The sequence below is a fragment of the Somniosus microcephalus genome, chromosome 2 (assembly GCF_052327205.1).
Source record: "Somniosus microcephalus isolate GS21.2 chromosome 2, FLI_Smic_1.0, whole genome shotgun sequence".
NCBI classification, from domain to species: domain Eukaryota; kingdom Metazoa; phylum Chordata; class Chondrichthyes; order Squaliformes; family Somniosidae; genus Somniosus; species Somniosus microcephalus.
Genome location: NC_140988.1, coordinates 200,663,205 through 200,685,996, shown reverse-complemented (window position 1 = coordinate 200,685,996; position 22,792 = coordinate 200,663,205).

Genomic DNA, 22,792 nt, shown 5'->3' with positions numbered 1-22,792 from the left:
GGATTGTAGAAATCCTTAGAAGGACAATAAAGCAAAGAACCCCACAGCCCCAGCCCAAAAAGCAGAACCAGGTCTCCCTCCCGCTGCGATTGAGCCACTCTTGGAGTCAATACGATCTCTCCCCCTGACCAGCCAGGGGAGAATAGCAGACACCACCAGTGCTTTGACCCCGTCTGCCCCATCCCACTCCCAGCAGTGACTAGAGCCAGCGCAGCCTGTCGACCTGTGTCCCCGCGAATACGCTGAGGGGAGCAGGCCCTATGTTAGGATGGGGGTGAAGACAGTGCATGGGAGATATTCGGTGGACACTGGAGCTTCCAGCACAGTGGTCCATTCGGAAGACCTGACCAATTCACCCCGGTCTAACAAGGTCCAATTTGGCTTAATGGGACCCACAGGGAACGAGCAGGCTGGGGAAAGGTCAAAACTTTTGGCCATAGGTTTAGGATCCCTCCATACCACATGGGAGGGTAGCCAAAAGACCGACAAGGTGGCCAAGCAGGGGGACAGGGAAGGAGAGTTCTGGGACCCCTGTAGAGCAGGCCCGGTATCAGCAATCCGGGACAAGGGAGGCACAAGGGGATAGCTTTGGCCCCAGACCAAAAGCAGGTCCAAGCCCAAGATTCCACCTTTAAGGCCGCCCTGGTAAGGAGAAAGAATTTAGAACAGGGTTACTGGCAGGCTGCTAGTTATATTAAACGATGTAAGTTGTTTAAACCCAAAAAGAAAGAGCAGCCAGTTGGGACGAGGTCTGAGGTTAGAAATCCTCAGCCTGCAGCGGGTACACTCACACAGACTGCACACGCAGGCGCAGTCACGTGCGTGAAAGGAGAAGTTCCCCAGCACTCGGCCCAAGCATTTCCCCCTCTCTTATGGGAATCCGGGGAAGAGCCTGAACCAGGTTTTAAACCTGAAGGGGAAGACTCTCAGCCACCGGCAGCCGGTGGCGAGGGATTGCCTGTCCCCAGCCTAGGTTTGGGAAGGGAGGGACCCGAGGGAAAAGGTTCCCAGCCAGCAAGGACTGTGACCCGAGCTAAGGGTCCACTCGCCAGGGTAGCCCCACCAGCGACACTCCCTAGGAGGTCTCTTTGGGTACCCCAGCCCAGGAAAGTATGGTCACCAGCTTTCCAGTTAAAAAGGGCGGTCTCCCAAGTCAGGAAGAAGCCAAAAGACAGAGGTCCCCAGCCAGCAAGGACTGTGACCCGAGCTAAGGGTCCACTCGCCAGGGTAGCCCCACCAGCGACACTCCCTAGGAGGTCTCTTTGGGTACTCCAGCCCAGGAAAGTATGGTCCCCAGCTTTCCAGTTAAAAAGGGCGGTTTCCTGAATCAGGGAGAAGCCAAAAGACAGAGGTCACCAACCAGCAGCCATAAGCTGCGAGGGACCAGAAGTTGGGCTCAGTCCAGCTTCGCTGCAGGCAGTAGCCTGCAACAGTCCTAACAGAGATTAGGCTAGCCGCCTGGAGACGGGCGGCGCTTGTATATAGCTTTGTTTAAGTTTAATAATGTGTACAAGTAAGTTAGAGTGTGTTAATTTTAATTTATATTGCAATCGGTAGTTTTAAGTATTAAAGTATAAGTTTTAAGTATGGAACCATTCCAGAGTGTTGTCTATGTGAGCCGAGGTTGCGGGACCCGATCGCATTCCCCCAAGCCAGGGAACCTGGCTAGATGATTTTTTTAAAGCCTTTTTCAGAGTTTCGAAAGGTGCGGAGGACCATCGTGTCTTTGGATGCTCGGGGAAGGGAGCACCCCAGCCCACGATGGGAGGGGTCTGCAGGAGGCTGATTCCCATGAGGGGAGCTGGCCAGGATGACTGGGATCCCATTCAACCCAGTATTCTAGTGAGACCGGCTTCACTTATGGGGAGGCCTCCCTCCAGTGCCCGAGGATACGAATCGTCACCCCAAGGAAAATATGTTTCAGAAATTCTGTAAATTTGACTTTTCAGAGGTCAATAAGACCGAATTGTACCTAATCATGAGTGATGGCAGGTTCGTTTTTTTTTTAATGGGAAGCTCGTTTTCTTCTGTTTGTATTTTTAACAAATATGTTTTGGCTTGGTGTTAATCTCATTAAAGATGTTGTATCGTGATAAAGCTCTATGTTGTCACAAGTGGTGCAGGTGTATTGGACCCCTCCGTGCTTGAATTACTGTAAATAATCATGTTTTTCTATCGATAAATGCCTACCGTGCACTGCGATTCTGAGTAAGGGGGATGGAGGTGTTGAGGGATCAGAGATAGATATAGATAAGTATAAGGGAAGGTTGTTTGTGGGCGGTCAGAAATTTTTGCTCACCTTTAATAGGATACTGCAAGCAAGTTTTAGTAACCAAGGGTGGACTGTAAGGTTCACAAAATTTCGGCAGCCCCCAAAGATTATTTGATTAAAGAAAACCTGGTTGGAATGTATTTAAAAACCCAGGGCATCAAAGATGGCTGTAGCCAGCCCTGTGGCAAAAGAGAAAGACAGCCTGTATGAATATGAAAGGAGGATCTCCCAGCACTGGCTGATGAAAGGATTGAAAAAATACCCGGCTTCTGAGTACTTAAGTACTTGAAGCTGTCAATCAACTGTGGTTAGGAAGTTTCAACACGGAACAAAGGACTCTGTTTACACAAGCCCTCAGCAGTGTTGACTCAAGGGCTTAAGTGGTTGCTGTCAATCAAGTTGTGGTTGGGCTGTAAACACAGGGCAAAGGATTGTTTACACTAGCACTCAAGAAACCAGTGGGACATTTCAAACTGGGACAGCTCCATTCACAAACCAGTTAAACGAATGGGAAACGCATTATAGCCGCATTCAAACCCATTACGGTCAATGGGGCCAGATTGATCCCTTTTGTGTAACTCAGGTACGTCCAGATTTGGGCGCGAAGATAAGGGCTCCCAATGGGGTATAAAGGTAACACCTTAGGAAGCCATTCTCTCTCTCTACTGCCTCACCTCCGGTGCCCTGCCTTCAAGAGGATCGTCACAGCCCACCCAAAAAAGTGGAATACCCGCAGTTACTTTTGAATTACTGGGGCATCTCTACTTCGGGTGGTAAAAAATCCAAGGCAGACTGCAGGGCACAGAGCAGGCATTTCAACATCGTAGACTGGTGAGCATAAACTTTCTGGCCCATTACAAAGCAACCTAGATAGGTATAAGGGGTGGGAACTAAAGGGGAATTTTGTTAAATTGTCATTTTAGTCAACTTTCCCTCAATGTGTCCGTCTTTTCTCCTCCCCATTAAGTAAAAGTGTGCTGTATTCATAATTATTTTCACTGTATAGCAATTTATTCTTTATTTCAATAAAACATTGGTTTTCTTTGCAGCAAACCACTTGCCTCGTTTTGTCTATATCGCTACTGTAATAAGTCTGGCGGTCAGAAACAAAGGGGAAGCAAATCAAACCGCATGGGGCTGGAACAGCTCAGACACATGGCTGACTGACCAGGCAAAAACCCCAGACCAAAACCCCTTACAAAACCCAAGCTGCAGTTTTCTGTGAAGAGAGACTTTGTATTTTGAAACCAGACAGGACTCTGAATTATGCATTAGACCAAATTGGAGAAAAATCTAAATTCAGTTTTGGCCTATAGTTAAGGCCATCAAGCAGTCTACATGTATTATCGGAAACAGATTAAGAGAGCCATCGAGGCTGGATAAGCCCATCAAGGAACTTTCATGACAATACAAGTCGATTATCGGGCTGGTAGATGCGATTACCGGCCATCTAAAAACAGTTAGTATGGATTGCTACTATTATTTAAAATAGCCCACCAAGATTAAGACAAAGAACTAACCTGATTTGGCGCGCAGATAAGTGTTTTCAAAAAGAGTTTAATTGAAGGCCCCCGGGTAGCAATCGCTCTCTTCGCCTCTCTTCTCTTCTCTCTCCGCTCTTCGGCTCCTCGCCCTCATGGCTGCCGCTCTTTCCCCGTCCCGCACTTACCCCCTGGTCTTTGCCCGTGCCCTTTTCCCCATTCATCTGGAATCGCCCCAGCACCAGGTCGGGTGAACATGGACAATTCAGTCCAGGCGAGGCAGGACGCGATGAGGGGAGGAGGGAAGACCACCGGAGGGAAGGCCGGCTGAAAAAGACCAACTGAGGAGATGAACTGAGGAGAGGCTTCGAATCATCGGGCCTTCAGCCTCGGCCGACCTTCGAATATCTGCACACTAACTCAAACTGGCGACTGTCGATGAAGAATCATCTCTGCAAGGTAAAGTACCCAAACAGAGACTTTAACTTTGGGGTACGCGAACCTGAACAACGCCCTTGCAGCAACCGGAGCCCACGTGATGACGGCAGGCTCCAGAGAGCACCAAGAGTGAACCCCAAACCCAACCGCTGTTTTGAGTCTAACAAACCCTTTTGATTGGTGAGCATGAAGTTCTGACCCCTCATAGCTTAATCTAGTTAGGTATAACGGGTGGGATAAGGATAAGGGGATTGTTAAGATTGTTGATTTCCCTCGATGCGCCGTGTGTTCCCCATTCCCTGTATAATTATAGTTTATTATTCTTCTTTTGTAATTTTGACTGTAGAAGTGTACACTAGTAATTTTTCCATAAGATTGTATCAAGTTTTCCTCTTCAAAAAAATCTTGGTTTTGTTTACATCCAACCACCTGTCTACCCAAGTCTTCTCTGTACCGCCGCCTTTTACCTAAGTCCAGTGTTTAGAACCCAGGGGCGTGGGGGCGATTCGAACCACTCACAAAAAAGTCAGAGGCATAACTGACTGGGCGTACGTACGCGCCAAGCAACACCACCACATGCCACCCCCTACACCACGCACAATTTTTCTTTGGCAGCTCATTTCCCAGTGTTTGACGGCATTGTGGTGCTGCAAATACTGACAATTACTGTTCACAGGTGAGCTCTTGCACACAGGCTATCCAGTGACTCACTTCATAGGCTAGAACAGATGGCAGCCGGGAGGGGCGGCTGGTGAGGAGGCCCAGGCGTTGGGCTGAAGATTGTCGGACAGGAGGAATGGTGGAAATGGAATGGCGGCGCGCACAGACGCAGCGGCTTTGCTTCTCCCAGGACGGTGCTATTTATGTTTAATGTTAATGTTATTTGTACTGGACTCATGGGAGCTTGCAAGATCACATTTTCGTTGTTCATGTACTTGTGCATTGTACAATGACAATAAAGTTGAATTATTATTATTATTATTATTATTATTATTATTAATAATAATTATTAGAAGCGATCTGTCATTGGGAGAGAGGTTCGCCCAATGAGGTGGGACTAGATAGCCAATTCAAAACTTGTTACCTACAGAAAAGTATAAATGCATTAAAAATGAATTCCCCAACATTTTCTTACCTCTGAAACTCACCAGTGCACCATTGGATCCTTCGCACCACTTCTGCAGCTGTCATCAATGCAGAAACATTACAGCAGACTCACAACACACCACATTTACCTGGTGTGGTGTTCAGACGTCGGTGAATTGGTAAGGGAAGGATTTCAGGATTTGGTGGGGAAGGGAAAGAAAATATTTGAGATGGGGAGAAGACTGCTTTTAGAATATAAATAGACAGATAATACATCAACTTTTTCTGAAATAAATGGGTCTGTTGTGATAAGTAGCAGCATATGCACTCTGTCTCCTTCATCTTTGGGATGTTGGTTCTTTTTCATTTCTCTTTTGGTTCTCTCTATGCCTTTCTGTTCTTTTCTATTCAAGTCTATGTTCTATTTCTTTTCTTCTATTTGCTTTTCCCTCTCTCTTGTTCTCCCTCAGGAAGTGGGTGTAGCAACAGGAAGCATTTTGAGAAGAGAAATAAGAAAGATGAGTATATGCTCAATGCAAAGAAGCTGGAGAAATTGTGAGACTAGGGGTGTAAATATGTAATTCCTTGAAAGTGCGGGGCCTGCTAGATAAAACCATAAAAAGGGCTGATAGAATTTGGAGCTTTATAAATAGGGGTATAGAGTACAAAAGCAAAGAATTTCTGATAAATTTGTCACAATGCAACTGTACAGCTGGCTATAGTTGTAGTATAGTTGTAGTGTATGTGCCTTTAAGACAGAACTACTTTTACAGCTCCTGTATACTGTAGTACCGGCAGTGACCACACCTGTATATAAGCTTTGCGCATGCCTCTGTACCCCCAGTCTTGAGACTACCCTCCTCCAGTAAATACCTGTTTATTGTTAAGTTACAGCATCCATGTGGTTATTGAAAAACAGCATACTCTCAGAATCACGGATCTAACAGTGGCGACGAGTGTCGATTCGAATCTACCTGCATCAAAAAAAAAGTCGAGGCCAGGGACACGGGCGTCGACCACGAGCAACCGCCCAGTCGTCCGGCAGAGAGTGAACATCACAGGGGAGGCTGTGGAGAGCCGGGCTTGGTTCCCCAGCCACGACGATCAGCAAGAGACTGACGACAGGTCCAGCGCAGACCCTTCCCGGGCAGCGGCGGCTGGAGCTGACTGACGGCGGAAAGAAAGCCGAGCAGCGTCGATGGGGTAAGACAGAGGGTGAGGCGCACAGGGTGCAGCTGGGGGGTGAAAACCGAGCGGCGTCGAGAGGAAAAAAAATGGAGAGAGAGAGAGGGTAAAGCAACAGCCGGGTTGAAGACCGAGTGGCATCGAGAAAAAAAATATAAAGAAGAACGCGCAGAGCACAGCCAGGGCTCACGGGCTGAACAGTGTCCATGGGGAGAAGCAGGGAGAGCGCAGGAGACACCATTGAGCCGCGGAGAAGAAGGAAGAGCGCGGGAGATGCCATTTTTAGAAGCCGCAGCGGAGAAGAAGGGCGAGCACGGGAAGGAAGGAAAGCGCGGGAGATGCCATTTTGTGCCAGCGGAGAAAAAGGGGAAGCGCGGGAGACGCCATTTTTGACAGTTAAATCACACCCAAGAATGCCGAAGAGTGGCAGTATCTATACGTTCGACAATGAAGTCGAAGATTGGGTGACATATGTGGAACGTATTGAGGTGTACTGCAGGGCGAATGAAGTGCCAGATGCTACGAAAGCACTGGTTTTGTTAAATTCCATGGGTGCAAAAACTTATGGGTTACTGCGAAATCTAATAACCCCAGAGAAGCCGGTGAACAAGAATTTCGAAAGCATAGTAGAAATCCTACAGGATCACTTAGACCCCACACCGCTGCTGACAGCAGAACGATTTAAGTTCCATAAAAGGAACCAACACAAAGATGAAAGCAATGCTGAGTACCTAACGGAACTGCGCAAGCTATCTGTGGTGATTATTCCTTGTTTAGTAAAAGTATTGTGATTGGTTGTTTGTTAACTGCCTTGGGATATATGTTGTAATCTCATTGGTAGTTGATGATCACATGATGTGTTGTGGCCACCTTAAATTCAGTTCTTTTCCAGCTTTGGTTGGGACTGGATGTGGGAAGACGTGCTGCAGATTTTAAAGTTAATAAAGCCTAGCTTTGGAAGGCAAATCTATTCTTTATTTCAATTTATTAACTTTAAGTTAGAATGGAGCGATATCTTCAACCAGAATGATTCAAGGCTGACCCCAATTCTGCTGGAGTGGATGATAAATGGAAACATTGGTATTGTACATTTAAAAACTTTTTGGGCGTGTTGGATCAAGAGTCTCTAAATAAGCTGAATATGCTGATCAACTACATTGCTCCGGATGTATATAAATATATTTTGGACTGTAAAACTTATGAAGTGGCTATTTCTACATTGGAAAAGATTTTTGTTAAACCAAAGAATGAGGTATTTGCACGTCACCTTCTATCTGCCCATCGGCAGCAGGTGGGAGAATCTTTGGATACTTATTTACAAGCACTTCGGTGCTTTAGTGTTAACTGTAATTGTAAGGCCGTGACGGCTGAAGAATATAAGGAAGAATCGGTACGGGATGCTTTTATTAATGGATTACTGTCTAGATCAATTCGTCAGCGGTTGTTAGAAAATAAGACTTTGGATCTTAAAAGTGCTTTTGAGCAAGCTTCTACATTGGATGTGGCTCAGAGAAGTTCAGATTCTTATGCTCTTTTTAATCGGCCTGCGACTAGGGTTTCGGCAGTTTTGGATGAAAAGGAATTATGTCGACTTAATGGGAGTGGTTTACTAGATTCTGAAACAGTTTCTACTTCGGCGGCTGTTGCCTCTCGGATTCAGAAGTGTTATTTTTGTGGGAATATCCGGCACCCTCGTCTGAAGTGTCCTGCTCGGGAGGCTGTGTGTAGTAAATGCGGCAAGAGAGGTCATTATGCACGCGTGTGCAAATCATCAGGTTCAATTACCTCCTCCTCTCCTGGTGTGGGAGGGCCCTTCTCCACTACCTCCTCTGTGACTATTCAGCCTTTAGATAGGGCGTTTATTGCATCAATTTCTGCTGCATTTGCTCATGGCCTAAACAAAGCTATCGTTACGGCTCAAGTTAATGGGTTGGAAGTGAAGGCCCTTATAGATACGGGCAGTACTGAGAGTTTTATAAGTCTTCAGTTTGCGAAGGAGAAGCATTTGAAAATTTCACCTGTTACGTATCAGGTGTGTATGGCTCAGACAACCCTTACTTCACAAATAGCTGGTTGTTGCTTTGTGAAAATGATTCTTCTAGGTAATACGTATACTGATATACGCCTATCTGTTTTGCCTAATCTCTGTGCGGATATTTTGATTGGACATGATGTGCTTCAGTTACACGAGTCTCTTAGTCTTTCATTTGGAGGGACTAAGCCACCTTTATCTATTTGTGGATTAACCTCTTTATCTATTTCTCCATTATCACTTTTTTCCAATTTGATGTCGGATTGTAAGCCAATTGCTACCAAGTCAAGAAGATATAGTAGTCAGGATAGAGAATTTATTAATTCTGAAGTTCAACGTCTCTTATTGGAAGGAATCATTGAACCTAGTTGTTTGCCTTGGCGAGCACAGGTAGTTGTCAGAGCTGGAAGGGTTGGAACGTTCAGGAGTACTGTCAAAAGTGGACTGGAGCGAGTGGGCTACACCCATTGTTCCTGTAATGAAGAGGTCATTGAGTAATACGCCTGGGGAACCAAAGAAGGTCCGCATCTGTGGGGATTTTAAGGTGACAGTGAACCCACTCCTTCACATGGTACAATATCCGCTTCCACGAATTGAGGATATTTTCGCTTCGCTATCTGGAGGTAAACGCTTAACCAAAATTGATCTAGCCCTGGCGTACTTGCAAATGGAGGTAGAAGAAGCTTCGAAACAATACCTTACGATTAACACTCATAAAGGTCTCTATCAATACAACCGGCTGGTGTTCGGAGCAGCCTCGGCTCCGGCTATCTGGCAAAGGGCAATGGATCAGGTCCTGCAAAGGATTCCAGGGACCCAGTGTTATTTGGACGACATCTTGGTCACGGGAAAAAATGACAGTGATCACCTCGCCAGCTTGGAGAAGGTGCTCACCAGATTAAAGGAGTATGGGCTACGAGCTAATCGCCACAAGTGCGAGTTTTTCCAGAAACAGATCTCGTATTGTGGCCATGTCATCGATGAAGAGGGGTTACATAAGTCCCCTGAAAAGATTGAGGCAGTAGTCAAGCTCCAGCACCAGAAAATGTGTCACAACTGAAGTCGTTCCCCGGGCTGGTAAACTGCTACAACAAGTTCTTACCAAATTTGTCCACGGTATTACACCCACTGAACACCCTACTGCAAACAGGGATGCCATGGAAGTGGGATGACAAACGTAGACGAGCTTTCCAGAAGTGTAAAGAATTGATCACATCATAAGAGGTGTTGGCCCATTTCAACCCAGCACTACCAATTCGTTTGGCATGTGATGCATCACCCTATGGTATTGGAGCGGTGCTGTTGCACAAATTCCCAGACGGGTTGGAGAGGCTAGTAACCTTTGCGTCTTGGTCACTAACCTCAGACAAGCGGAACTACGCCCAGATTGACAGGGAGGTCCTCAGCCTAGTATGGGGAGTAAAAAAATTCAACCACTATCTGCATGGGCAGAAGTTCACCTTGCTGACTGACCACCAACCACTTGTCTCCATCTTTAATCCTAAGTAGGGCGTTCCAGTGATGACTGAACAATGGTTACAAAGATGATCCCTGTTTCTAGGGGCGAATCAATATGAAATAGAATATAAAGGCACGAAACAGCATGGGAACGCTGATCGGCTATCGCGCCTGCCACTGCCTACTGTGGAGAAAGCACCAGCAGTGGACCCTATCGAGATATTTTATTCGTCAATAATTGAACGATTGCCAGTAACAAACGCGGATATAGAGAAGGAGACCCGCAATGATCTGACGCTGTCTCGGGTATATGATTTGACGGTGAGGGATGGCCAACACTTGGCGACTCACTGTTGCTAGCATTCTCATCCAGAAGAGAACAACTGTCAGTCTGCCAGGGGACAGTGATGTGGGGATCCAGAGTGGTGATTCCACCCAAGTTAAGGGAGAGAGTGCTAAATGAGCTACATGAAGGTCATCTGGGGGGAGTGAAAATGAAAAGCCTTGCTTGGATGCCAGAAGGTCCAAAATGCACCACCACATGCCCCTCTACACCCATGGGAGTGGCCCTCCTCTCCATGGCAACGGGTGCATATTGCTTTCGCTGGTCCATTCATGGACTCAATGTTCTTAATAGCAGTGGATGCTCATTCAAAGTGGCCTGAGGTGATATAAATATCTTCAACCACTACAGAGAAAACGATTGCAGTCCTACGGACCATATTTGCCAGGAACGGTTTGCCAGAGCAGATTTGCTCTGATAATGGACCACAGTTTGAGTCCGACGAGTTTCAAAAATTTATGAGAAGGAATGGGGTAAGGCATTACACATCCGCCCCGTATCATCCAGCCACAAATGGATTGGCTGAGAGGTTCGTACAAACCTTTAAGAAGGCGATAAAGGCCATGTGCGACGATAAAATTCCACTACAGCATAAGATGGACAATTTCTTATTAGCCTACCGAAACGCAACACATGCAGTCACCAACCAGACCCCAGTCATGATGTTCTTTAACCGAAGGTTGAGATCTCGTCTGGACTTGCTCAGACCAAATGTGTGAAGAAATGTTGAGGACAAACAATTCCAGCACATCAATGAGAAGCCGACAAGGAGCTTCAATGTAGGACAACCAGTCTTGGCCCGTGACTATCGAACAGAGAAATGGCAACCCGGAACGATATGCACAAGGCAGGGGCCATTAATGTACTCAGTGGGTGTCGGGGAGAACATTGTGAGACGCGACGTCGATCAGATCTTAGCATCACAGGAACGCGTCAACCCCATGTCTCGAGTACCTGGGGATGAACCTGACATACCGGTAGCATCTACCTCAGAACCAGTAGCAGTGGAACCCGATGTACTACCCGATGAAAAGGGGTCAGAATCGCCTCTGCACCAAGAACAAGAACCTCAGGTAAGGCGCTATCCCGAAAGGGTCAGGAAGCCGCCCCAAAGACTGAATCTATAAAGGGACTATTGTTGTTTAATGTACTTGTTAAAGTGTTAATTGTTATTTGAATATTAGGGGCACTACTAATCTAAAAGGGGAGGAATTGTAGTGTATGTGCCTTTAAGACAGAACTACTTTTACAGCTCCTGTATACTGTAGTACTGGCAGTGACCACACCTGTATGTAAGTTTTGCGCATGCCTCTGTACCCCCAGTCTTGAGACTACCCTCCTCCAGTAAATACCTGTTTATTGTTAAGTTACAGCATCCGTGTGGTTATTGAAAAACAGCATACTCTCAGAATCACGGATCTAACAATAGTGTGTAGTTTTGTGAGCACCATGATCAAAAGGTTATTAAAGCCATAGGGAGCGTACAGCCCCAAACCAGGATGGTGCTAGGGATGTGACAGGTTGATATCAGAAATGAGAAATTGTAGTTATGAGGACAGATGTGAGACACCCATACTATTTCCATTAGAGTAGCTAAAGCTAAGAGGTGATTTAATATAGGTTTATAATATTATGAAGGGTTTTGACGGGGTGAATAAAGAAACAATATTTCTTCTGGCCGGGGAATCAGCAACGAAGGGTCGTCAATTTTAAATTGGCATGGTGAGAATCACACAGAATCACAGAAACCCCACAGTGCAGATAGAGGCCATTTCGGCCCGTCGAGCCTGCACCAACACATATCCCACCCGATCCCCGTAACCCCTACACCAACACATATCCCACTCTATCCCCGTAACCCCACGTATTTAATCCCCCTAACACTAAGGGTCAATTTATCATAGCCAATCAACCTAACCCGCACCTCTTTGGACTGTGGGAGGAAACCGGAGCCCCCGGAGGAAACCCACGCAAACACGGGGAGAATGTGCACAATCCACACAGACAGTCACCCGAGGCCAGATTCGAACCAGTGCCCCTGGCGCTGTGAGGTTAAAAGAAATTCCTTATGCAGAGAGTTGTTAGAGCATTGAATGATTTAATGTGGGATTGGTTGAGGTAGACATTTGTTTTTGATTGCCCTTTGGAAAGAATTGGCATGGAAACCAGACAACACAGATTTTAACTTGGAGGCAGGTAGGGAGCAGGGGGATGGATTGTGGCCGGGAAACTCAGGGGAACGGTTTTCCCTCAGGCCCTGCCGAACTTAATAGTAGGATTTGATTATTGGTAAAAAGATGGGCGTTTTCTTTTTACCTGAGTAGTGCCAAAAATAATCGAAGTTGAGAGGATCAAAACCCTTTATTTCTTCCTTCAGTAAAGCAAGCAATTTACAAGTGGAGTAAATTTACAGATAGAGTACAATAAATGTAAACATGCATTTTAACATTGTACTAACTCCTAAGTACAAATTGTTTCCTTTCCTATGTTTATTGTCCTCCTAGTAAACGTGAATCTGCGTCTTTTTCCTTGATTGGATTCCTTCTGTCACTTGACTTAACAAGCAACTCCCCTCCATTAATTTTTCATTCTTCACAGAGAGGTCCAAAGCCTAGGTTATCCTGCATGAGCAATTTTATTATCTGCCTGGTTTTTCTGTCTTATCTGCCTGTTTTTCTGTGTGAAAATTGCAAAGAAGCAGCTGGATTTTTAATAAATCTTTCGTCTTTCAAACATTTACAGCCAAAAGCCGCCTTCTGGCAAACTTTCAAGATCCAGTCATAATACCTTTATTCACTTTACAAACATGCATATAATATGATTTATATTTTGTATGCTAAATAACTTTTATCTTCCCATCAACCTCTCTGCCTCTTCCTTCGCCATATTCCAACATGTCCCATGTTCCAGCACTGATTAACATTTCCCCCCCGCCGTAGCCAGCCAGATTGAGAGGCTGTCGGATGGGTAGGTTTGCAGACGACACAAAGCTGGGGGAACGTGTGTGCTGTGAGGAGGATGCCGAGAAACTCCAGTATGATTTGGACAGGTTGGGTGATTGGGCAGATGCATGGCAGATGCAGTATAATGTGGATAAATGCGAGTTTATCCACTTTGGTGGCAAAAACAGGAAGGCAGGTTATTATCTGAACGGCAATAGATTGGGAGAAGTGGAAGTACAACGAGACCTGGTTGTCCTTGTGCACCAGTCGCTGAAGGTAAGCATGCAGGTGCAGCAGGCGGTTAAGAAGGCAAATCATATGTTGGCCTTCGTAGCAAGAGGATTCGATACAGGAGCAAGGATGTCTTGCTGCAGTTGTACAGGGCCTTGGTGAGACCACACCTTGAGTATTGTGTGCAGTTTTGGTCACCTTATCTGAGGAAGGATGTTCTTGCCATGGAGGGAGTGCAGCAAAGATTCACCAGACTGATACCTGGGATGGCAGGAATGAAGTATGAGGAGAGATTGGGTCGATTGGGCTCATATTCGGTGGAGTTTAGAAGAATGAGAGGGGATCTCATTGAAAGTTATAATATTCTAACAGAACCAGACAGACTAGATGCAGGAAGGATGTTCCCGATGGCGGGGGATTCCAGAACCAGGGGTCACAGTCTAAGGATAAGGGGTAAGCCAATTAGGACTGAGATGAGGAGGAATTTCTTCACCCAGAGAGTGGTGAACCTTTGGAATTCTCTACCACAGAAGGCAGTTGAGGCCAATTCATTAAATATATTAAAGAAGGAATTAGATATATTTCTTAAGGCTAAAGGGATCAAGGGATATGGGGAGAAAGCAGGAACAGGGTACTGAATTTGGATGATCAGCCATGATCTCATTAAATGGCGGAGCAGGCTCAAGGGGCCGAATGGCATACTCCTGCTCCTATCTTCTATGTTTCTATGTTTCTAGGTCTGCTGCACCAAGCCACAGCCAGGGAGCAGAGAGGAGAGAGGGAGGGATCAGAGGCCAGAATTGGGAGGGTGGGTCGTAAGGCCGGGATTGGGGTGGGGCGGAGAGGTGATTTGGAGATCAATGGGGTTTTGGAAGGCCGGGATCGGGGGGGATCAGAATCGGAAGTGGGGGGGCGGAGATCGGGGTATGGGGTGGGTCGGAAGGCCGGGTTTCGGATGCCAGAATGGGGCCTGGGGCCAGGGTTCAGCCGGCCTTGTGGGGGAGATTGGAGGCTTCAGGGGGAGTTCGGGGGTGATCAGAAGGGTCGGGCACGGTGTCCGATTGTGGGGGGTTGGCGTGGCAGGGACGTTGGATCCAGCAGGTAAGTGGAAAGTCACTTATCTCATGGATCCAGCAGTCCTTGCATTCCTTTAGCTGCCAGGTTCCTGAGGCCCTAGAAATCCGGCTGCCCCAATTTAAAAATTAAGATTCATAATGAGGCAGCCTCATTATGATATTTAATGTGCCAACCCGCCTGCTGAAAGCGGGTTGACTGACCGTCCCCCTGACCCACCCCCCCCGTCCCGTCTCCATTAAAACTATAAGTGGGCGGGTTGGTGGTGGGTTCTGGTCGGGATTCAGATTTCTACCACTTTAACTTCCCACCCGACCTAAATCTGATTAAAATTCCCCAAGGTAATTGCCAAAAGAACCAGCGGAGACATGAGGAAAAAAAATTTTACGCAGTGAGTTGCTATGTTCCGGAATGCACTGCCTGAAAGGGTGGCGAAAGCAGATTCAGTAGTAACTTTTGAAAGAAAATTGGGTAAATACTTGAAAAGGAAACATTTGCAAGGCTACAGCGGAAGAGCAGGAGGGTGGGACTAATTGGATAGCTCTTTCAAAGCCGGCACAGGCACGATGGGCTTCTCCAGTCTATCCACGTAACTGAAGTCCTTCATCCCTGGAATCATTCTCGTAAATCTTTTTTGCACCCTCTCTAAGGTCTTCACATCCTTCGTAAAGTGTGGTGCCCAGAATTGGACACAATAGTCCAGTTCAGGCCGAACCAATGTTTTATACAGGTTCATCATAATTTCCATGCTTTTGCACTCACTGGGTTGGATTTTGATACTGGAGACGTGTAGGAGGTGGGACTACAAACTTTTCGGTTGTAGTCCCGCCTCCATTGAGTTGTGGCCAACCCACGCGATTTTCACTTGATTGACCTTGTTGAGCCCGCCCAGCGAGCTCAGCAGGCCAATTAAGGGCCACCCAGCAACAGGTGACGTCACAGATTGATATTTCATCTGTCAAGAGCTTTGAAGCTGTCAAACACTGACAATCTGTACTCCAAGTTAATTCCTTCCTCTCAGGCTGTAAAGGTAAGTAAAGGTAATTAAACTTCTTTAAGCACTTTACACACACCAAACACTTACCTCTGCACTCATGCACCCATCACTCACCTGAATACCGGACATCTCGAACCCTCCAAGCCCTGCAGCCCGATGGCCTGCCTCGCTAACTTGGCGTGGTTTGGAGCCGTCGGGAATCCCACACTTCAGGAATAAAATAGGGATTAGGCTAAAAACTGCCTGTTAACTACCTGTTAACAGGCAGTTAATTGGCACTAATCCCCTTCCCGCCTTGGGGAGGCGGGTCCCAGCACAGGTTGGGTATCTGTCTCCTTTGAAACTGGCATGGAGGTGGGTTGGGGGAGGGATGGGTTCGTGCCCCCCGATTTAGAGATTTTAACCCCCCACACGCCTCCAATCCCGCCTCCACGGCCCAATGAAAATCCTGCCGACTGCCTCTATTCATGAAGCCCAGGAACCCATAAGCTTTTTTAACTACTTTCTCAACCTTCCCTGCCACCATCAATGATTTTGCACACATACCCTTTGGTCTCTCTGTTTATGCAGCTTCTTTAGGATTGTACCCTTTTTTTATATTTTATATTTTATATTTTCACATGAAATTGCTCCCGTAGACCCTAAATTTCCTCAGCAATTATCCCAACATAACTTCGGTGGGAGATTGGTAGTAACTGTTTTCAGCCAGTTACGCCATTTCTCCAGGAGTTTCGCTGATCTGCCACTGAAGTTACGGCACGAGATTGGCAAAACCTCCATGTAAATTCAGGGCCCTCCTCAACCTCCTCGTCAAATTTTTCCTTCCATAACCCAGGTGATCGGTAGCCAATTGTAGCACCCTCAGTGCTGTGGTTGAGATTGGTTTGTTCAGGAAAGACCAGAGATTAAATTTGTAATCTTACTAGCCTATATGACTCAACTATTCATTGGATAAATTTATCGAGCCATCAGGGGAGGTATTAAAAATGCTTTTGCTATTCCCGGTTAATTGCATTACGTGCTATTTTCAATTGCTGTCCTGGTCAACAGACTCACAAATCACAGAGTTCCCAAGTTGTGAGGAAAATGTTAATGCTGACTTCACATGGGCACAGTTCGATTCACTTAGACATGATAGAATTCACTCAGCCAGCATGTATTAGTGCAGATCCTTCATCTCAAATTAATGCACCCACAATGATGACAAATCTCCTGTGCCTCGCACTGTGGCTGATTAATGGTTAACTTTCCTTCATTATCTCAGAAAGTTAAACGTGCTTCTCAAGGGGCTAGACATGAAAATTAACATCCCTTTGTAATATATGACACCAATCGTTAATGTCTTTCACATGAAGTTAAAGAAAAGCTTTTAAGAATTGTCCCCAGGAACCATGGGGTTTATCTTGTGCAACTTCTGTTTTTATTGGTTTGAACATTAACAACTTCATTCTCTTGAACCACAAATCTTTAAGCACCCCATGTCAGACTTTTCAGAAATGCCGCTTTGTCCTTCAGATACTCATTATGGCCTATTCTAATGCCTATTGATCCCTGCAGTAAGTCTAAACTCAACAACTCAGTTAATGAACATCATTAAGCAACTTGCTATAATACGGTTCTTAACTCACTGATGCATATTGCTTACAGATTAATACTAATGCTGACTTTTATTGCAGCTACTATAGCGTAATGACGACTTTTTCCAACTATAATGAGGGACATATGGGCAGGATTTTCATTGGGCCATGGAGGTGGGATTGGAGGCATGTGGGGGGTTAAAATCCCGAAATCGGGGGGCACGAACCCATCCTGCACCCAACCCGCCTCCATGCCAGTTTCAAAAGAGGCGGGTACCAGACCCGCACTGGGGCCCGCCTCCCCGAGGCGGGTAGTGGATTAGTGCCAATTAACTGCCTGTTAACAGGTAGTTAACAGGCAGTTTTTAGCCTAATCACTATTTTTAATGTTGAAGTGTGGGATTCCCCGACGGCTCCAAACCACGCCATGTTAGAGGAGGCGGACCATCGGGATGAAGTGCTTGGAGGGGTCGAGATGTCCGGTGTTCAGGTGAGTGATGGGTGCACGAATACAAAGGTAAGTGTGTTTGGTGTGTGTAAAGTGTTTAAATAAGTTTTACATACCTTTATTTACCTTTACAGCCTTCCTTCCTTCAGGTCTTGGGAGTCCCTCATCTCAGCGGCACAGAAAGCAGAATGGCTGTGAGCTGTCAAAAATTGCAGCATTCAGCTTTCTGTGCTGGGGAGATCTCTAAATCATCCTGAGAGGAAGGAATTAACCTAAAGTACAGGTTGTCAGTGTTTGACAGCTTCAAACAGCTGTGAAACACTGATATTTCATCTGTCAAAAGGTGTTGACAGATGAAATATCAATCTGTGACATCACCTGTTGCCGGGTGGCCCTTAATTGGCCTGCTGAGCCAGCTGGGCAGGCTCAACAAGGTCAATCAAGTCAAAATCACGTGGGTTGGCTAGAACTCGATGGAGGTGGGACTACAACCCCGAAAGTTGTAGTCCCACCTCCTATCTGACTCCTCAATGAGAATCCAGCCCATGGTGACCCAGCAATGCAGCTCCATCGGGATTTAACATGTTGAGTTGGACTTTCCTCCAATTAGCGAGTTAGTAACGGAGCGGGATTACAGCCCACTCACGTGACAGCTGCCGGATTTCCTCCCAGTGTCCTAAATCTCAACGCTGGCAGGTAATACTGCTCCTGATAGAATCATTGCTGCTGGGAGGGACAGATAGGATGCAGCTGTTTAAAGTGGTGGTGGGGGGGGGGGGCGGGCATCAGTGTTGAGCAGCAGGAAGTGCAGATGCAAGAATGTCTCAAGGAGTAGCAATGGGAAAGGGCTCCCAGATAGTCGGAGGCATCCAGGGAGGTGTTACTGGCTGAAGCCAGGGCAAGAAGTGGTTGTCTGATGAGCACTGAAAGCAGAAAGCTCCCGAGAGGATGGTTTGGGCTGTTTGTAGGGATGTGGCAGAGGCAGTCAGTGCAACCTGCACAACCCTAACAACTGCTGTACAGTACAGCAAGTGATTCAATGCCCTCTCAAGGGTGGCCAAAGTACATCAAGGCTGGAATTTTCCTGCTGCTGTGCATACGGGATTGGAGGCGGGTCAAGTGTGAAAGTGGAAATACATCAGTGTGGGTCGGGAACCCGCCATCATCCCGCCCCCATGTGCCTTTAACTCGGGCACATTTGCCGGCGCAGCAGCGACCCGAATGGCAGAGGCGGGCGACCCAATTAAGATAATTATTACAAAAGCAAACTACTGCGGAAGCTTGAGATCTGAAATAAAAACAGAAAATGCTGGAAATACTCAGCAGGTCAGGCAGCATCTGTAGAGAGAGAAACAGAGTTAACGTTTCAGGTCGATGACCCGTCATCAGAACTGGAAAAAGCTGGAGATGGAACAGGTTTTTAAGCAAGTGCAGGGGCAGGGAAAGTGGGGAGGGGAGGAAGGAACAAAAGGGAATGTCTGTGATAGGATAGAAGGCAGGAGAGATTAAGGGACAAAAGAGATGATGGTGCAAGGCACAAGGAATGGGACAAGTTAAGAAATGAAAGATGGCTCGGCCTCAGTGCGAGAATCGGCGGGAATCGCGGGCTGAGCGGCTGTATAAAGGCTCCCGAGACCCAGGTAAGGCCTCAGTGCGAGAATCGGCGGGAATCGCGGGCTGAGCGGCTGTATAAAGGCTCCCGAGACCCAGGTAAGGCCTCAGTGTGAGAATCGGCGGGAATCGCGGGCTGAGCGGCTGTATAAAGGCTCCAGAGACCCAGATAAGGCCTCAGTGCGAGAATCGGCGGGAATCGTGGGCTGAGCGGCTGTATAAAGGCTCCCGAGACCCAGGTAAGGCCTCAGTGCGAGAATCGGCGGGAATCGCGGGCTGAGCGGCTGTATAAAGGCTCCAGCGACCCAGGTAAGGCCTCAGTGCGAGAATTGGCGGGAATCACGGGCTAAGCAGCTGTATAAAGGCTCCAGAGCCCAGGTAAGGCCTCAGTGTGAGAATCGGCGGGAATCGCGGGCTGACCGGCTGCATAAAGGCTCCAGAGCCCAGGGAAGGCCTCAGTGCGAGAATCGGCGGGAATCGCAGGCTGAGCGGCTGTATAAAGGCTCCAGAGCCCAGGTAAGGTTTACCAATCTCCAATCTTGGAACTCAGAGGGAAGGAGAGAGGTAAAAAGTAATCCAAGTGTGACGTCACCAGAAAGCGGGTAAGTGATTGGTTGGTAAGTATTTCTCCCTTTTTAAGCTTAAATCTCTTTGGTTTATAGTTTCTTAGGTGTGATATTCACCATCTAGAATCGGGGCAGAGGGTATTTAAGAATAATATTAATAAATTTAATTAATTACTTAGAATGGGTGATCAGGTGATGTGTTGCGGCTGCAATATGTGGGAGCTGGTGGACACCATTGATGCTCACGGTGATCACATTTGCACTAAGTGTTGGCTGCTCGAGGAATTCCAGCTCCGTGTTGAAGAGCTGGAGTCCGAGCTTCAAAGACTGAGACACATCAGGGAGGGGGAGAGTTACCTGGACTCTGTGTATCACGAGGTATTCACACCAATTAGACTAATTCATTCAGATGTAGTCCGTGGCCAGGGTCAGGATGGTGTGACTAGAAGTGAGGCAGGTACGGGGATCCAGGAGGTAGTTTTGGAGGAGCCGCAGCCCTTGCACTTGTCCAACAGGTTTGAGGCTCTTACTCCCTGTGAGGATGGGAACAGGGACTGCGGGGAGGATGAGCAACCTGGCCACAGCACCGTGGAGCGGGGGGCCATTCAAGTGGGGGGAGTTAAAAGAAATCTTGTAGTGGTAGGGGATAGTATCGTTAGGGGGATAGATAGAGTTCTTTGCAGCCGAGAATGAGAGTCCCGAAGGCTGTGTTGCCTGCCCGGTGCCAGGGTTAAGGACATCTCCTCTGGACTGGAGAGAAACTTGGAGTGGGAGGGGAAGGATCGAGTTGTCGTGGTCCATGTTGGTACCAACGACATAGATAGGACAAGGAAGGAGGTTCTGCTGAGGGAGTTTCAGCAGCTAGGGGCCAAATTAAAAAGCAGAACCACAAGGGTAATAATCTCTGGATTATTACCTGAGCCATGAGCAAATTTGGCTAGGACAAATAAAATTAGAGAGTTAAATGACTGGTGTGGGAGAAATGGGTTTTGCTTCCTGGGACACTGGCACCAGTACTGGGGCAGGAGGGAGCTGTTCCATTGGGACGGGCTTCACTTGGCCAGTGCTGGGATTAGTGTCCTGGCGGATCATATAACTAGGGCTGTAGAGAGGGCTTTAAACTAACTAGTGGGGGGGAGGTTCATAGAGAGCAAATAATAAAAATGACAACAGAGAAGGTCATAGACTTAGGTAGCAGTGGGGAAATTAAAAACCAGAGCGTGTCAGGAAGGGGCAGAAGGTATGGAGTAAAAGGTAAAGTAATAAAAAGGGCAAAAGCAGGAACTAAGTGTCACAAAACATCTTTGAAAGTTCTCTATCTGAATGCACGTAGCATTCGTAACAAAATAGAAGAGTTAATGGCACAAATAACTACATATGGGTATGATCTTGTGGCCATTACAGAAACATGGCTGCAGGGTGACAATGCCTGGGAATGAAACATACCAGGTTATTTAACGATCAGGAAGGACAGGCAGGAAGGAAGGGGAGGTGGGGTGGCTATGTTAATAAAGGAAGGCATCACTGTAATACAGAGAAATGATATTGGGTCAAAAGATCAGGATAATGAAACAGTTTGGGTGGAGGTAAGGAATAATAAGGGGAAAAAAACACTAGTGGGTGTAGTCTATAGGCCTCCGAACAGTGGCAACTCTGTTGGACGGAGTATCAATCAAGAAATAGTTGAGGCTTGTAATAAGGGAACTTCTATAATTATGGGGGATTTTAACTATCATATTAATTGGACAAATCAAATTGGGCAGGGCTGCCTTGAGGATGAGTTCATTGAGTGTATTAGGGATGGGTTTCTTGAGCAGTATGTAACTGAACCGACCAGGGGGCAAGCAACCTTAGATCTGGGGCTAGAAATTCAGTGGGCTTTGCGCCCAGTTACCACCCAAATAGGGTTTCTGCGCCAGTGTAAGAGGGTGCGCTGATATTCAGCGCTGCGGTAATGGCGGCGGTAGCCGGTAGCGCTGCGCCGACACCAATGACGTCATCGGTGTGCGCAGTGCCCCGGTTCCGCCCCGCTTCCGGCCCAAACCCCATATTTAGTTGCGGCCACCTCTTCTGCAGCGGCCGCAAACAGCGATTGAAAAACGGGGCCGTACTGCTGCACTGCTGGGGCGCTTTAAGGTGGAGGTGCGGCCGGCCGCTTTTTCAGCGGCCGCCTGCCCGCACCTCCTTCCCCGGCCTCCACCACCACCCCCCCCGCGGCATTGCTGGCTGCTTTCCGTGAGCCCGGCACTTCTCGGTGGTGCCGGGCTCATTTGCCGGCACAATCCAGCGGCGATCTCGCTGTTGCAGGCACCTCCCCCTTAAGAGAAGGAGGAGGCCTGCAGTACCGCAGCCTGCCGCTCCGCAGCGGGTGGCGCAGCGGGGCCTACAGCGCAGAAATTTAGTTTCAGCGCCCCAAGCGGGGGCGGGCACACCCTGGAATAGCGCCCGGTTCCGACTTGGGGCGCAAAAGCCGAATATCTGACGGGCGCACCTGGCTCCGCGCGCAGCGCTAACTTTTGGGCGTTAGCCTGCTGGTGGGCCTTAACTGAATTTCTAGGCCAGGGCCCTGTGTAACGAGACAGGATTAATTAAAAATGTCCTAGTAAAGGATCCCCTTGGAATGAGTGACCATAACATGGTTGAATTCCATATTCAATTGGAGGGTGAGAAGCTTGGATCTCAAACAAGTGTGCTAAGCTTGAATAAAGGAGACTATGAAGATACGAGAGCGGAATTGAGTAGAGTGGATTGGGAAAATAGATTAAAGGGTAAGACGATACATGATCAGTGGTGTACATTTAAGGAGTTATTTTACAACTTCCAAATAAATATATTCCACTGAGAAGAAAAGGGTGTAAAAGAAAAGACAGCCATCCGTGGCTAAGTAAAGAAATTAAGGATAGTATTCGACTAAAAACAAGGGCATATAAGGTAGCCAAGTGTAGTGGGAGGATAGAGGATTGGGAAAACTTTAAAAGACAGCAAGAAATAACAAAAAGATTGATTAAGAAAGGGAAGATAGATTATGAAAGTAAATTAGCAAAAAATATA